The 13,561-nt window shown below is 41.7% G+C and overlaps 1 pseudogene; it reads right to left on the bottom strand.

Moving 5' to 3' along the window:
- Positions 1-624: 624 nt before the first annotated feature.
- LOC140921966 (uncharacterized) lies at positions 625-3,096 on the bottom strand (annotated as a pseudogene).
- Positions 3,097-13,561: the final 10,465 nt, after the last annotated feature.

The following is a 13,561-nucleotide window of genomic DNA, read 5'->3' as shown; positions in this document are numbered from 1 at the left end:
CAAGAAAATAGAATGTACTCAAAGAAAGGACTGGTGGGGTCAAAGAAAAGAGACTCTTTAGACTCCACTTGGCTAATTTCCTGTCAAGAATTATTAAAAACAAAATTAGCAAAAGGGTTAAAATTAACATTTATTGGATGAAGTTGACTTCAGTACTGTGTAAATCTAAAGAAGACTAGAGCAGGTTGATAATACACTGTGACTGCATGTTTTATGACGTCATTGTAGTTTTTTTTTTTTTTACTTGTGGATACCATTTGCTATTTATTGCATTTGGCATCTGTGTTTTTGTGTTTTGTAAAATTCTAAATACGAAAGGGGGAGGGGATTTTGCCTTCGATTAGTGATTGAAATCTTCCGTCCACTTTAGTGTGGCTGCCAAAGCCGCCGATTTGTTTTTCGGAATGTTATTGACCTAGATATTTCTTGTTATGATTGGAAGATTTAAACTAATTGACGGAATGTAATTCTTGCTCATTTTTTTCAGCGCTAACTATCTAGAAAAACTAAGCCTCTGAATTAACTGATCAGAGATGGATAAATATTTAAAAGAACAATGACAAAAAAGTTCTTAGTTGTTGTGAGTTCCACAAATTGAACCCTGATTAAAGCATTTTATTCCCTGAATACTGCTTCCTGTACTTGCACCAAAGATGTCACTTTAAGTATACAGTGCACGTGTCCTTCTACTTGTACTTGTACGTTGAAGAACTGTTTGCTCTTGCAGAAAAAACAACAACAAAAAATGGCGCCTAGCTCTACCATGTGCTCTCCGGTCACATGACTATCATGTGACCGGAAGTGCGAACCAAAACGCAGATATGCAAATAAAACAAAAAAAAATGGGGAAAAATAAAACAAATAGGATAAAATAAACTGACGACGGTCGGTAGTTACACCGGCCCCTAAATGAGAATGCACCGACAGCAATCTCATTTACAAACATAAGCTACCGACTACCAGTAAACACAACGTTATAAAGGAATAATTAGAATCACTGTTCGTGACTATCAAAGCCAATGTTCATATCAACGTTCATTAAATCATCTCCTTGCACTGCTGCAAAGTCACTTAAACTGGTCCTACTCTATCGGCCACTCCATCCATCTCCAGAAAACATAACTTGGTAACTGGGCGTGTAAGTATGGTGGTACTGGCTGCAGTCACAGGTTCTCTTCTGTACCGTCGTTTGGCACATGTCGCTACTGTTGCACTTGTCTTCACCTTCGCTGCGCGCACCCACCCATCGCGGCTCGTAATAACTTCCACAACTCTTCCAAGCGGCCACTTCCCTCTGGAAAAGGTTTCGTCTGCCACAAGCACCAAGTCACCAATTTGTAAATTCCTTTTTGGCTCAGTCCACTTCTTCCTTTCCAACAGAGTGGGCAGGTACTCTCTCGTCCACCTACGCCAGAACAAATTGGCAAGATACTGCGCTTGCCTCCAAGCACGTCTGCAGCTGAGATCGTCCTTGTCGAAGACCCCTGGAGGTACACTTGGGCACGGGCGCAGATGCAACAAATGATTAGGGGTTAATGGTTGCTCGTCTAAAGGACTGTCGCTATTTCTTGAGAGGGGTCTAGAATTGAGAATATTCGTCACCTCTGCCAAAACGGTTGAGAGGACCTCATCGGAGACTACCTGCTCCTTCAACATCGCTCGCAAGATCTGGCGCACAGAACGTATCATCCGCTCCCAGATGCCGCCCATGTGGCTCGCCGCTGGTGGATTGAAAATCCATTCTATCATCTTCTGTCCACAAAAACTGTTGATCTTCTGCTGATTCCATCCCTCTATGGCTTCCTTTAACTCCCTTTCTGCGCTAGTAAAGTTTTTACCTCGATCACTTCTTATCTGCTCAGGACAACCACGAATACTGATGAATCTTCTGAGTGCATTTATCATTGAGTCAGTGTTCAAGGAATGGGTCACTACTATATGGACCGCTCGCATTGTCAAACACGTAAATAGGCATCCATACCTTTTCACATGGGATCTGGCCTGCTTTACTTCAATCGGCCCGAAATAATCGACACCAACAAATGTGAATGGTGGCTTGTCAGGGGTTAGCCTCTCTTCAGGTAAATTTGCCATAAACTGCTCTCCCGGGCGTGTGTTTCTTCGCTGACAGTCTATACATCTCCTTAACACTCGTCGCACTGCTGACCTTCCTTTGACCACCCAGAATGTTTCTCTTAAAGAAGACAAAACACATTCTTGACCCATGTGACCCAAACTCTCATGATACTGCTTGATAATCAGATCCGTCACATGATGCTTGTAGGGAAGGATAATAGGGTGTTTCTTCTCATAAGGAACCGGGGCACTTGCAAGTCGGCCACGAACCCTCAGCAAACCATCCTCCAAGTGTGGGTTGAGCTGATGCAGCGTCGTTCCTGCCTTTCGAAGGACCTTTTTAACACAACCGTCTGCATCGTAACTTCCTGCTGATGAGAGAACCTCAATAACCTGAGGGAAAGACACTCGCTGTACTTCCTTGAGGATTTCCTTCTCGGCCTCCTGAAGCTCTGCCACCTTCAAGTAGCCACATTTCACGAATGGCACTTCGCCGCTCTGGACTTGGGATTCACTCGAAACTAAAGCGCTCCTCTTACTCAGCTGAACTTTCAGTAAAAGGTACGCCTTGTACCGCAACAACCAGGCTACAGCCCTTTTCAACTTCCACCAAGACGAGTAGCGTGCTATTAAGGGCTCCAGGTATTTTCTTTGAACAACAACGGTGTAAATCTGAGTCTCCTTCCTGACTTCAGGGTCGTCATCTTTCAATGCTGGAATTTCAACCATCCTTGGCCAGAGGCTCTCATTTCCCCAAAGAAACTCCGGACCTCTCAACCAACGATCATTTTCTTAACATGTCATCCAATTTAAGTCCCTTTGAGCCATCATCTGCAGGATTATCATCTCTGTTTACATAATGCCACTCGGAGTGGGAAGATCCATTATGTATCACCGTCAAACGATTGGATTCGAACGTGTGGAATCTTTTTGATTCGTTGTTGATACACTTCAACACTGACATTGAATCGGTCCAGTAGAACACTTTCTGGAAGTTCATATCCAATTCTTCACGGATAATCTTAGAGAGTTTCACGGAGATGACTGCAGCTGTCAATTCCAACCTTGGAATTGAAATCTCGCGCACTGGGGCTAACCTTGCCTTTCCCATTACGAATGCACAATGAATTCGACTGTTCTCGTCCTTCACACGGAGGTATGCAACCGATGCGTATCCTTGACGAGATGCGTCTGAGAAAAGGTGTAACTGTACTTCTCTTACTTCGCCAAACTCTCTGGGTCTGAAACAACGATCTACTTGCACTTCCTGTAACTTGGGAAGATCATCCAGCCATCGCCTCCACTGGATTTTCTCAGCCTCCCCAATGAGATCATCCCAACCAACGTTCTTTCTACTAAGGGCTTGCAACAACAGTTTGGCTTTCATGATGTATGGTGCAATGAAACCCAGGGGATCAAAGAGAGAATAAACAGCTGAGACTATTCCTCTGCGTGTCATTGGCCGCTGATTAGCAACTTGAAGGATCTTCTCCAAGACCTCCCACACAAATCTGTCTTCCTCTGTGTTCCATTTGAGACCTACAGCAGATCGGTCGGCAATTTCTCTAAGTCCAAGTTTGCAAATGACTTAGCCCTTCAGATTCTGGAATCGCTGCTAGCACATCTCTGTCATTGCCATACCACTTTGTCAAATGGAAACCACCTCTTGTTAGTAGCTCCTGGAGTTGACTCACCAGCACAACTGCCTTCTCGGTAGTGTTTGTTGACTTCATCATGTCGTCCACATACATGTTACGCCTGACCGTTGCCACGGTCTGTTCCTCGAACCCTTCTCCGTGTAACTCGGCGGTTTTTTTCAAACAGAAATTAGCAATACTCGGGGAAGATGTGGCTCCAAATAGGTGCTTCACCATTCTATATTCTTCCAATTCTCGAGACAAGTCTCTATTGGGCCACCACAAAAATCTAAGTGCATCACAGTCCTTAGGTTCCACCAACACCTGATGGAACATCGCTTCAATGTCAGCTACTACTCCAACGGGCTCTTGTCTAAACCGACTAAGGACACCCGCCAACTGATTTGTTTGATCAGGTCCTTGTAAAAGTTGTTGATTCAATGATGTCCCTCCGTACTTGGCAGCACAATCATAAACGACTCTCACTTTGCCGGGCTTTAAAGGGTGAGTTACGGGATGATGAGGTAGGTACCACACAGGTCTGTCCTTTACTTCTAACTCTCCATCGGGGACCTTTTCAGCGTGGCCACTTTCAATGTAATCAGCCATTGTTGTCTTGTATTTCTCCAACAAGGCTTCGTCTTTCAGGAGTCGTTTCTTTAGAAGCAAACCTCTTCGCTCTGCAACTACTCTGTTGTTAGGTAAAAATAGTGGTTCATGTCGCCAAGGCAGGGCAACCTGAAAGTGTCCATCTACCATCTTAAGAGTTCTCTCCATTATTTCTAGGGCCCTTTTGTCTTTCAACGATGCACAAACTCGCGTCTCGACTTCACAGTTTTCAAAATCCGCTTTCCACAGTCGTTCCAACTGTTGACTAAGCTCATCGTCCCGAGCTTGACGATCAATTTCATCTATCTGTAAACGATGCTTGGGTTCATTGGCATTACATTCTAGTTCGAGGACACAGTTCATGTCTGCAACATTTTCTTCATAAGCATCTTCACTGTTTAGCCCTGTAGACAACACAACACTCTTCTTGTGGTCTTTGCAAAGAACATAATCTTCAAAATCTAAACCACCTGCGCACACAACAGAGCTATCATCCATACGTAGGTAGTTGACTGAGCGTTCGGCGGTACAGCTTTCTCCACCAACAGGACCTATCACCGTCCATCCCAGGCTGTACCTAATTGCTACTGGTTCTCCTTTGCCACCAGCTCGGCATTCTAACGGCAAGAACAAGCTTGGGTTGTCTTTAAGACCAACAATTAACATGACACTTGTGATGTCCAACTGTCGTAACTCAATATCACGCAAATGAGGCCAATTTTCAAGGTCCTCCTTCTTGGCTATACAGCTCTCAGTTATAGGCATGTGCTTGACTGTCCTGACGCTTGAAAGCTCCACTGTCACTGATTCATCCATTGACATCACCACAAGATCTACTTGTTGACTTTCCACTCTGGTTGAGCCCGTCATCCCTGCTAAAGTGAAGTCCAGCCTCGTGCCACTTGCACCCAATGTCTCCTTCAACTTTTCATGGCAAAGAGTCACTTCTGAGCCACTGTCCAACAACGCATATGTTTCAACAGGTATCAAATTGCTACCTTTGGCTAGGACCTTGACTGGAACAACACTAAGACAGACTCGCTCGCCGGCCCCAGTTGCAGCAGTTACGGCAGCACCCTCACTAGTTACTCCACTGGTTTCACTGTTGGTGTTTGCCCTTGTTTCTTCCTGATTAAGCTGGCGTGGACTAACACTTGGTGGGGTTGAATCTGCTGGAGGGGGGTGTAGCAGTGTGTTGTGTTCCTTCTTACACCCATCCACTTGACATTTGAACTGAGTTTTGGGGCAGTTTCTTGCAAAATGACCGCTCTGGAGACACTTGATACAAAGGCTTTGTTCATGCACTACTTTCCATCTGTCTTGATGAGATTGCTTCTTAAACTTATCACACCTCCACAATCCATGCTGACCACGACAAATGGTACAAGCAGGCATCGTTTGGTTCTGTCCCCCATTTCCCTGTCGACCTCGGACACCTCCGAATAGTGACATGAGTCTTCGAGGATTTCGACCTCGTTGGTCTCTCCGATTCACATTCTCCCTTTCCTTTGAAGGAGCAGCGTTAAGATCCTCTCCAAACTCATTATTAACAAGCGCAGCTCTGTCCTTTAAGTGTTTAAGGAAGTCTGCAAACTTAGGTTTCGCTCCAAATGAAATAATCCTTCCTGCACATTCTGTCCACTTGACCCTCATAAACAGTGGCAGCTTCTTGTTCAGTTCCTTTAACGTATTCGTGTGGTTCAAATCACTGACATATTCAGGCCCCATGCCTGACAGTGTTCTATTGGCAACATCTAAATGGCGGGCAAATTCAAGTAAACTTGCTCCATCCGCCTGCTTCAAGGGAGGTAGGTCTTCCAACTTCTTGATATGTGCTTTGGCTATGATGTGAGGTAGTCCAAAGTTTTCGCGTAAGGTACTCTTTGCTACATAATATCCCTCGTCTACCGGTAGATTCACACAACTTTCAATGGCATCCCTTGCCTTGCCATAACAGTGTTGGATTAATAGCTGTAATCTCCTGGAGTTGTCGGGGTTATCTTTCTCTAAGCAGGTTTCAAAATTGTGGATGAACGAGACATACTTTATAGGGTCTCCATGGAATCTCATGTACTCAATCCTTGGGGCAGAAACAACTTGACGCAGTGCTTGCACTATCTCTGCTCTGCTATCTGGTGTCACCGATACTGGTTCTCGCATATAACATTCTGCTGGGACTGCACCAGGGGTCTGGGACCAGGGTACCTGAGTTGACCATTGTGAGTACTCTTTGGTGTTAAAGTGGGTTGTTAATGGTGTCTGTACTTGTTGTGATAAATTTGGCACTGATGGAATTACAGGTGGATTTCTCAATGTTTCAGTGTCCTTTGCGTTATTCGGTTGCTCTGTATGTTTACCTGTTCCAGCTTCATCAACGTAAACTGTACGCTCAGTTCCTGAGAACACTGGGTTGGGCACTGTAACGCTTGCTGATTGAAATGTCTTAGCAGGTGAATTCATGATTCTCTCGTTGTCTTTTAATGCAGGTACCTGCTCCAGAGGTGCAAGCTCTTGTACTAGTCGTTCGTGTGGCTCAATTAGCAGAGACTGAGCCACATTCTGTGCCTGATTCCCATGTGGATGTAAGGGTTCCTCAGGTGTAAACTCTGCTAAACGCTCCCTATACTGACTCTTCCAGCATTGATTCTCAAACTCTTCATACACATTAAGACTCGCTTTAGCCCGCTCTTCCTCTATCTTAGCCTCCAACATGTCCTTCTCAAATTGAAGCTCACTTAATTTGCGCTGTAACTGTTGTTCCTGCAGCACTTGCTTGGTCTTCAGTTGGGCTAGGGCAAGTTTTTCCTTTTTCTTCGCCACTGCTAAAGAAGCTGAACTTGAGCCAGTTGACCCGCTTTTCGTACTCTCCTTGACTTTCTTAGATAGGATTTTAAGTCATTCTCACGTTTCTTAATACTAGATGTGACTTGGAATTTCCATGTTTCAATTTCATTGTCAAATGTTGCTTTCTTTGACATCTGCTCCTTGTAGTTATCGTCAGCGCTTTCAACTTCTTCATAACAACCAAGAACATCAAGACATTCAATGTACTCTTCATGGGTGTTCACGAATCTCCTCCAAGCTTCTTCATACGAATCTCGCTTTAATTGTAAGTCCTCCAAAGTTCCACAGTTCTCAATTATCCCTTGAATGTTCCCTCGCAGTCTCGTGAGGGTTGCAACATAACCTGCACAGGAATATTTCAATGTGTTTGCCCTCTCAGCTGTTCTACTTTCAAAATCTGTATTAGATGGTACTTTAACTCGGGAGCTTCTTCTTAATTGGGTTCCAAGTCTGCCCTCTGAAAGAGTTTCCTGGACATTTTGTTGTTCAAGTTTGTCAGCAACAGGCACTGATCGAACAGACATTTTGCTCCACTGTACTATTGGCCACAAAACCAATAAACTCCAAACACAAACAGGATGGCTATTGTCACATACCTTAGAAATCCACTATTTTCTCTGATAGCAAATAAATAATATAAACTTCCCACACAAATCTCAAAGGTTGTACATGTAAAACAATTCTCGCAAAGCAACGAGCGTGATGCAGTGTCAAATAACACAAAAATCGTACGCATAAACCAATGTTCTCCCCGAGAACAAAACGATCCAAAACGTTCCCAAACAACTGAATGAGCAACAAATCCACACGTAAATAAGACCAATCTCTGTTAGAATATCGTTCTCCGAGAAGAATTGAACTAGACGTAAGCTTGAATCATCCGTAGATGTGACACAATTCCAATGAACGCGACAAAGTTCCAAATGCGACAAATCACAACAAATTCTTGTCAAATAAATGTTCTCCCTGAGAACAAAACGATCCAAATGCAAATGCGAACAATAACAGATAAATCCTTACTTGACGCCGTGCTTTCCTTGAAAGCAAGTTCCAAATCCGATCAATGAAATTCAAACTCGTCGAAGCTGTGTTCTCCCTGAGAACCCAAACATCAATCGATTCGGCGAACAGTTCTTCAACTGTGAGTTCCACAAATTGAACCCTGATTAAAGCATTTTATTCCCTGAATACTGCTTCCTGTACTTGCACCAAAGATGTCACTTTAAGTATACAGTGCACGTGTCCTTCTACTTGTACTTGTACGTTGAAGAACTGTTTGCTCTTGCAGAAAAAACAACAACAAAAAATGGCGCCTAGCTCTACCATGTGCTCTCCGGTCACATGACTATCATGTGACCGGAAGTGCGAACCAAAACGCAGATATGCAAATAAAACAAAAAAAAATGGGGAAAAATAAAACAAATAGGATAAAATAAACTGACGACAGTCGGTAGTTACAGTTGTAAAAATGATTTGTAAGGTTCTCTTAGACAAGAGTGTTTTTTGTTATTTTCACAATACACAATGGTAACTCCTTTATTTATATTTTTTTCTCAACTATTAAGTCAATCAAACAGTAAGTGATCTCTTAAAAGTTTTAAAATTCTTCACGCTTTCCAGGGATTTATCTAAGGAGTTCCAAATCTTAGTTTCTCTGTGGGAAAAGGATCTTTGGCCTTTTCTGATCTCGGAAACCGGGCTGAAATTTCTCGTAAAATGGTCCCGGTCAAGCGGGCTCACGTGAAGTGCCTCAAAATGTGAGTTTCAAACTTTGCACAACAACGTGCAACAGGTTGTGCAAACGGACGCAACATGTATCATCCAACAATGTTGCGTTCGTTTGCACGGAGCTGTAGACAGTAACAACCTTGGTTATAAAGAGCATTTTAGTAACCTGCAGACCACGGATTATAAACGTGTTGAATTCCCTATTTTCTCATTGAGCGTTCATTCACTAATGCTAATCATTATTTAATAATAACTGTGACCCAACCTCCTCATCTTGACTGCTTTTAAGAAAATTGGTCTGCACATTGTCATGTCTTATCATCTCCTGCAGTTTGGAAACGAGTTTATATGCATCTCCCTGAAGAATGACCCCATGGTTAATATTGGCTTCCAGGAAAGCTGCAATTTCGAACCAAGTGCCATTAAACAAGTCTTTCCGCTTGACTGGGATGTACATGTCAACCACCACATAGTCCACCTCGCCTTCCTTAAGCGACTTCACAAGCGTCTCCACCGTTGAAAATGTACTAGCTAAGAGAGAAAATAAAATTACAGTGGGATTATAAAGAAGTCATAAAAAACTTTGCTAATGGAAAAAACACCTTGATATCTGAATCAGTTGTACTCATTTCACCCTATAACACTTTCTCTGCGTAATTCTTTCATCTGACTTTTTCTGACATTTTTCGACGTTTTTTTCTCATACGTTGTATATAGTTTATCGACCTTTGACACTACAAGGGAAAAACCTCGCTATGCTGCTTCAATAATCACGTTCATATGGGAGGTCATTATAGCCTGAAGGGGACAGACGGTGAATTGTTGTTTTCCGTTTTATCTCTTTGTGCCCTCCTTAAGGGGAGGATAAAAAAAGTATTTATTTCATTTTAAAGTACAGCACAGAACTGTTATTTGTGTAGCTACTATTCGAAGACTTGTCGTTGAACACTATCCTCTTACCGACTTGGAAACGGTAAGGCCAGCTTCAACTTTTCACAAAATTTAACTAAGTTTTGTAGGTTGAAGCACCTAGGAGTATAACTTCTTCCGCCTGGATGGGATACTAGCAAATTTTAGGAATACTCTATTTATACAACTGGGTGAAGAGAGACAAAATGGGGCAAACGTTTCTCGTCTAAAAAAAAAACGACCCCAAGGCGGAACCTTAGTCTAAAGATACAAAGATGGAAGTGTATACATGTAGATAATTGGCCAAAACACGTCCAATTAAAGTTTAAACAAAAACTCAAAATTACTGACAAAATGTAAAAATGGCTCTGAAGCCACTGAACAGATATGTAATGGCTATCATAAAGGTAATCTTAATTCCTAAATGATAACGTGTTGGACGGCGATGAATGTTGTTGAATGGTGTAAGTACAAACTGGATCCAAAATGTAAGGCAGCTTCACTCAGCTCTATTGGGAGTAACATAATTGATTCCTTTGAAATGTTGTTAAGTTGGATAGCATTGCATAGTATACAACTATCCCCCGAAGAGGAGGTGAATAGTGGTGATGGATATACCGAGACGCGAAGCGTCGAGGTATATATCTAGCGCTGTTCACTGACCCTGAGGGGGAGCTGTTTTAGTATTTACCGAATTAGTTGCATTGGATAAAAATAAAAAAAATAAACTTTTGTAAATCAAAAACGTCACTTAGTAGAAACTTTGTTTACAATTTACAAACATTTCTACGATTTTTTTAAGTGCATTTTACGATTTCGTTGCAAATTCAGCATGAAAATAGTTTTCTATCTACCAGTAAAAATCACCGACAAGCCAAAGTTCGTCGCTTTCTTGGCATTTGTTTGTACGAATGCTTCATTTATCGCTCAAATTTCGTCTTTCCGAAATGTCTCGAAACGAGACACCATCTTTGCTCCGGGCCCAAAACTGTGATTAGCCAACTGAAAGATATTCCGAGTTACGGGGGCCAATCAAAACGCGCGAAAATTGCCATCCACTGATTTGGTGAATACTTATGTTGGATGGTGTTAAATATTGCTGAAAAATGTTGGACGGTTTTGGATGGGGTTTCAGTGACGTTTTTGGATGTTATTGAATGGTGTTGAATGCTGCTGGATATTGTTTGATGGTGTTGGATGGTGTTAACAGTGTTGAAGGTATTGGATGTTTGTGGACTTTGCTGGGCGAGTTTGGACGTTCTTCAACCGTCTTTGATGGTTTTTTATGTTGCTGGATTGCATATGTGCGGTACTGGATGGTTTGAATAGTGTTGGAGAAAGATGGATGGTGTTGGATGGTGTTGAATAGAGATGGATGGTGTTGGATAATTTTGGAGCTGTTGCTGTTCAACAGTTTTGTCCCCATCGGGAAATTTTTCAGTGTCACTTGAACATTTCAAGGAGAAAGCTCTTCATGCCCTCTTCAGCTTGAGCCGGCACACGAATCTTAGCAAACTAGAAGCAGCTCTCGCCTGTAAAATATTTGATACTATGATCTCCCCTATTCTAACATACATCGTAACAGTGAAATCTGGGGTGTGTATGCCAAACCAGACTTCAAGACCTGGGACGGCTCACAAATCGAGAAGGCACACCTTCAATTTTGTAAACGATACTTGGAGGTAAACAACAAAGCTTCTAATATAGCTTGTAGAGCAGAGCTTGGTCGTTTTCCTTTAAATATCACTATCAATCAAAAAATTCTCAAATACATTTTGTATATACAGTCTAAAGATGAGGAATCTTTCGTCAAACAAACTTTTTTAATGTCATTCGACTTTCAACATTCTCAAAAACTTGAATTTTATAGATCTTTTAAAACGGATCATACCTCCTCTAGTTACTTAGACTCAACAAGAGGAGCAGCTGGGAGAAGGGCTTTAGTAAAACTACGAATAAGCAATCACAAACTAATGATAGAGATAGGCAGATATAATCAAACTACGCAGGATAATAGGCATTGCCCTTTTTGTGGATGCAATATAATAGAAGACGAAGTTCACTTTCTTTTTCAATGTCCTACATACTCTATGATTAGGAAAAAGTTTTACTATAAAGTCAAGACTCTGATTCTAAATATTACCCAGTTACCTATAAACCGTTTGATCAATGAACTGATGAACTCTTCTAATTACAGCTAATTACTTTATCAATATACAATTCATAAAATATATTTTTTATATTTTGTATATTTCTATATATATTTTTGTTTTGATGTTCGTGACAAATAAGTAACATAATTGCCCTGTGTTGTAATTTTGATTCCTAAACATAGCTTTTGCAATACTGTATGTGCTTGTATGGTCATGCAAATAAAGCTGGTTGTTGGTTGTTGTTGTCAGACAGTGTTGCGTGGTTGGACGGTAGTGGACGCAGTTGGATGGTTTAGAACGTTTTTTGATGGCGTTTGACTTTGGTGGATGGTTTTGAAACGGTTTTTGATCGGTGGTGCATGGTATAGGATGGCGTTTGATTGTGTTAGATGGATAGTAGTGTGCTGGACGTTCTTAAACGGCTTTGGATGGTGTTGGACAATGTTAGATGTTAGCTGATGGTGTATTTTCGGGGAAACTTTTTTGCTGTTTTCTCATTTTGGACTTCTTTAAACACGCCCTAAGTGAGCACTCCAGTCAAAATTCCACACAGGGAAGCCAAAGGGCTCACGTACTTAGCTTCAATTTGCTACTTAAAGGTCCCAATGCCAGCTTTTCTTCCGCTTTATTGGTAATAGCTGCTGCCTGTAAATAAAAAAGCAACCAATTTGCAGACTGCAAATAAAGTTACGAAGATAAACGTCATTTTTCGAAAATGTAGATAATATGCTGCAGCTGCTTATATTAAGAAGGATTACAAATAGTTCTTTTAACGTGGGCAATTAGTGAAACTTTATTAAAAATCCAAAGTACCCAATTAAAATCAGAGTGCATGGCCGAGATTTTAAGAATGAGATCTACAACTGGTTAGCGTTGTGCAAATAAACTCGAGGTTGTAACAAACTAGGAACATTTGATGCATATCGACCCGAATATATTGTTGTCTCGAAGCGAATATGAGCAAAACCATGTCAGTAAAATTCCCACAACTATGGAAAATTTTGCAAGTTTTGTTAAACGAATAAAGTTCATGAAAAATTTTGAATAGATATCTGTTCTTATAGTTAGCCCTGTGTTAACAGTATCGAAACTTTCTAATAGTTTAATAGCCTCCCACGCAGACGTTCTTAGGGGTTCCTGACGCGTTCCTTCCCCACTAACTTCTGCTGATTTGAGCGGAAAAAACGTAGACCAATCACAGTAGACTTCCAGATCTGGGAAGTGCACTCTGGACCTTGAGAAATCTCGCACTTGACTTAGCTCCAGAAAAGATCAGAAAGGTCTCATGAAAGGTGAAGACCTTACAGTTTTAGAACAAACTACTCCCTGCAGTTAACTCACAAGCGTTCGTACTAGAGGCTACCCTCACAATCTCATGAAATAAAAATTACCTCGGAGTTTGAATTTGCTGAACGGAAGTCGGCTTTACTACAAAACAATAAAGTGTGAAAAAAATTCTGCCTTTGTTCAGTTACAAGGTAACCCTGTCATTGCATCACCCAAAGAACAACTTTATGAGCAGATGACATCTAATCCAGCCTTTACTGAGAGAAATATACAAAAAGCCAGCGCATATCTCCTAGATTCTTGTCTGGAGCAAAAATC

Source organism: Porites lutea, chromosome 12 (genome assembly GCF_958299795.1).
Source record: "Porites lutea chromosome 12, jaPorLute2.1, whole genome shotgun sequence".
Lineage (NCBI taxonomy): Eukaryota > Metazoa > Cnidaria > Anthozoa > Scleractinia > Poritidae > Porites > Porites lutea.
The sequence above is the reverse complement of the archived record's forward strand: the minus strand, read 5'-3'. Positions and strand labels throughout refer to the sequence as shown.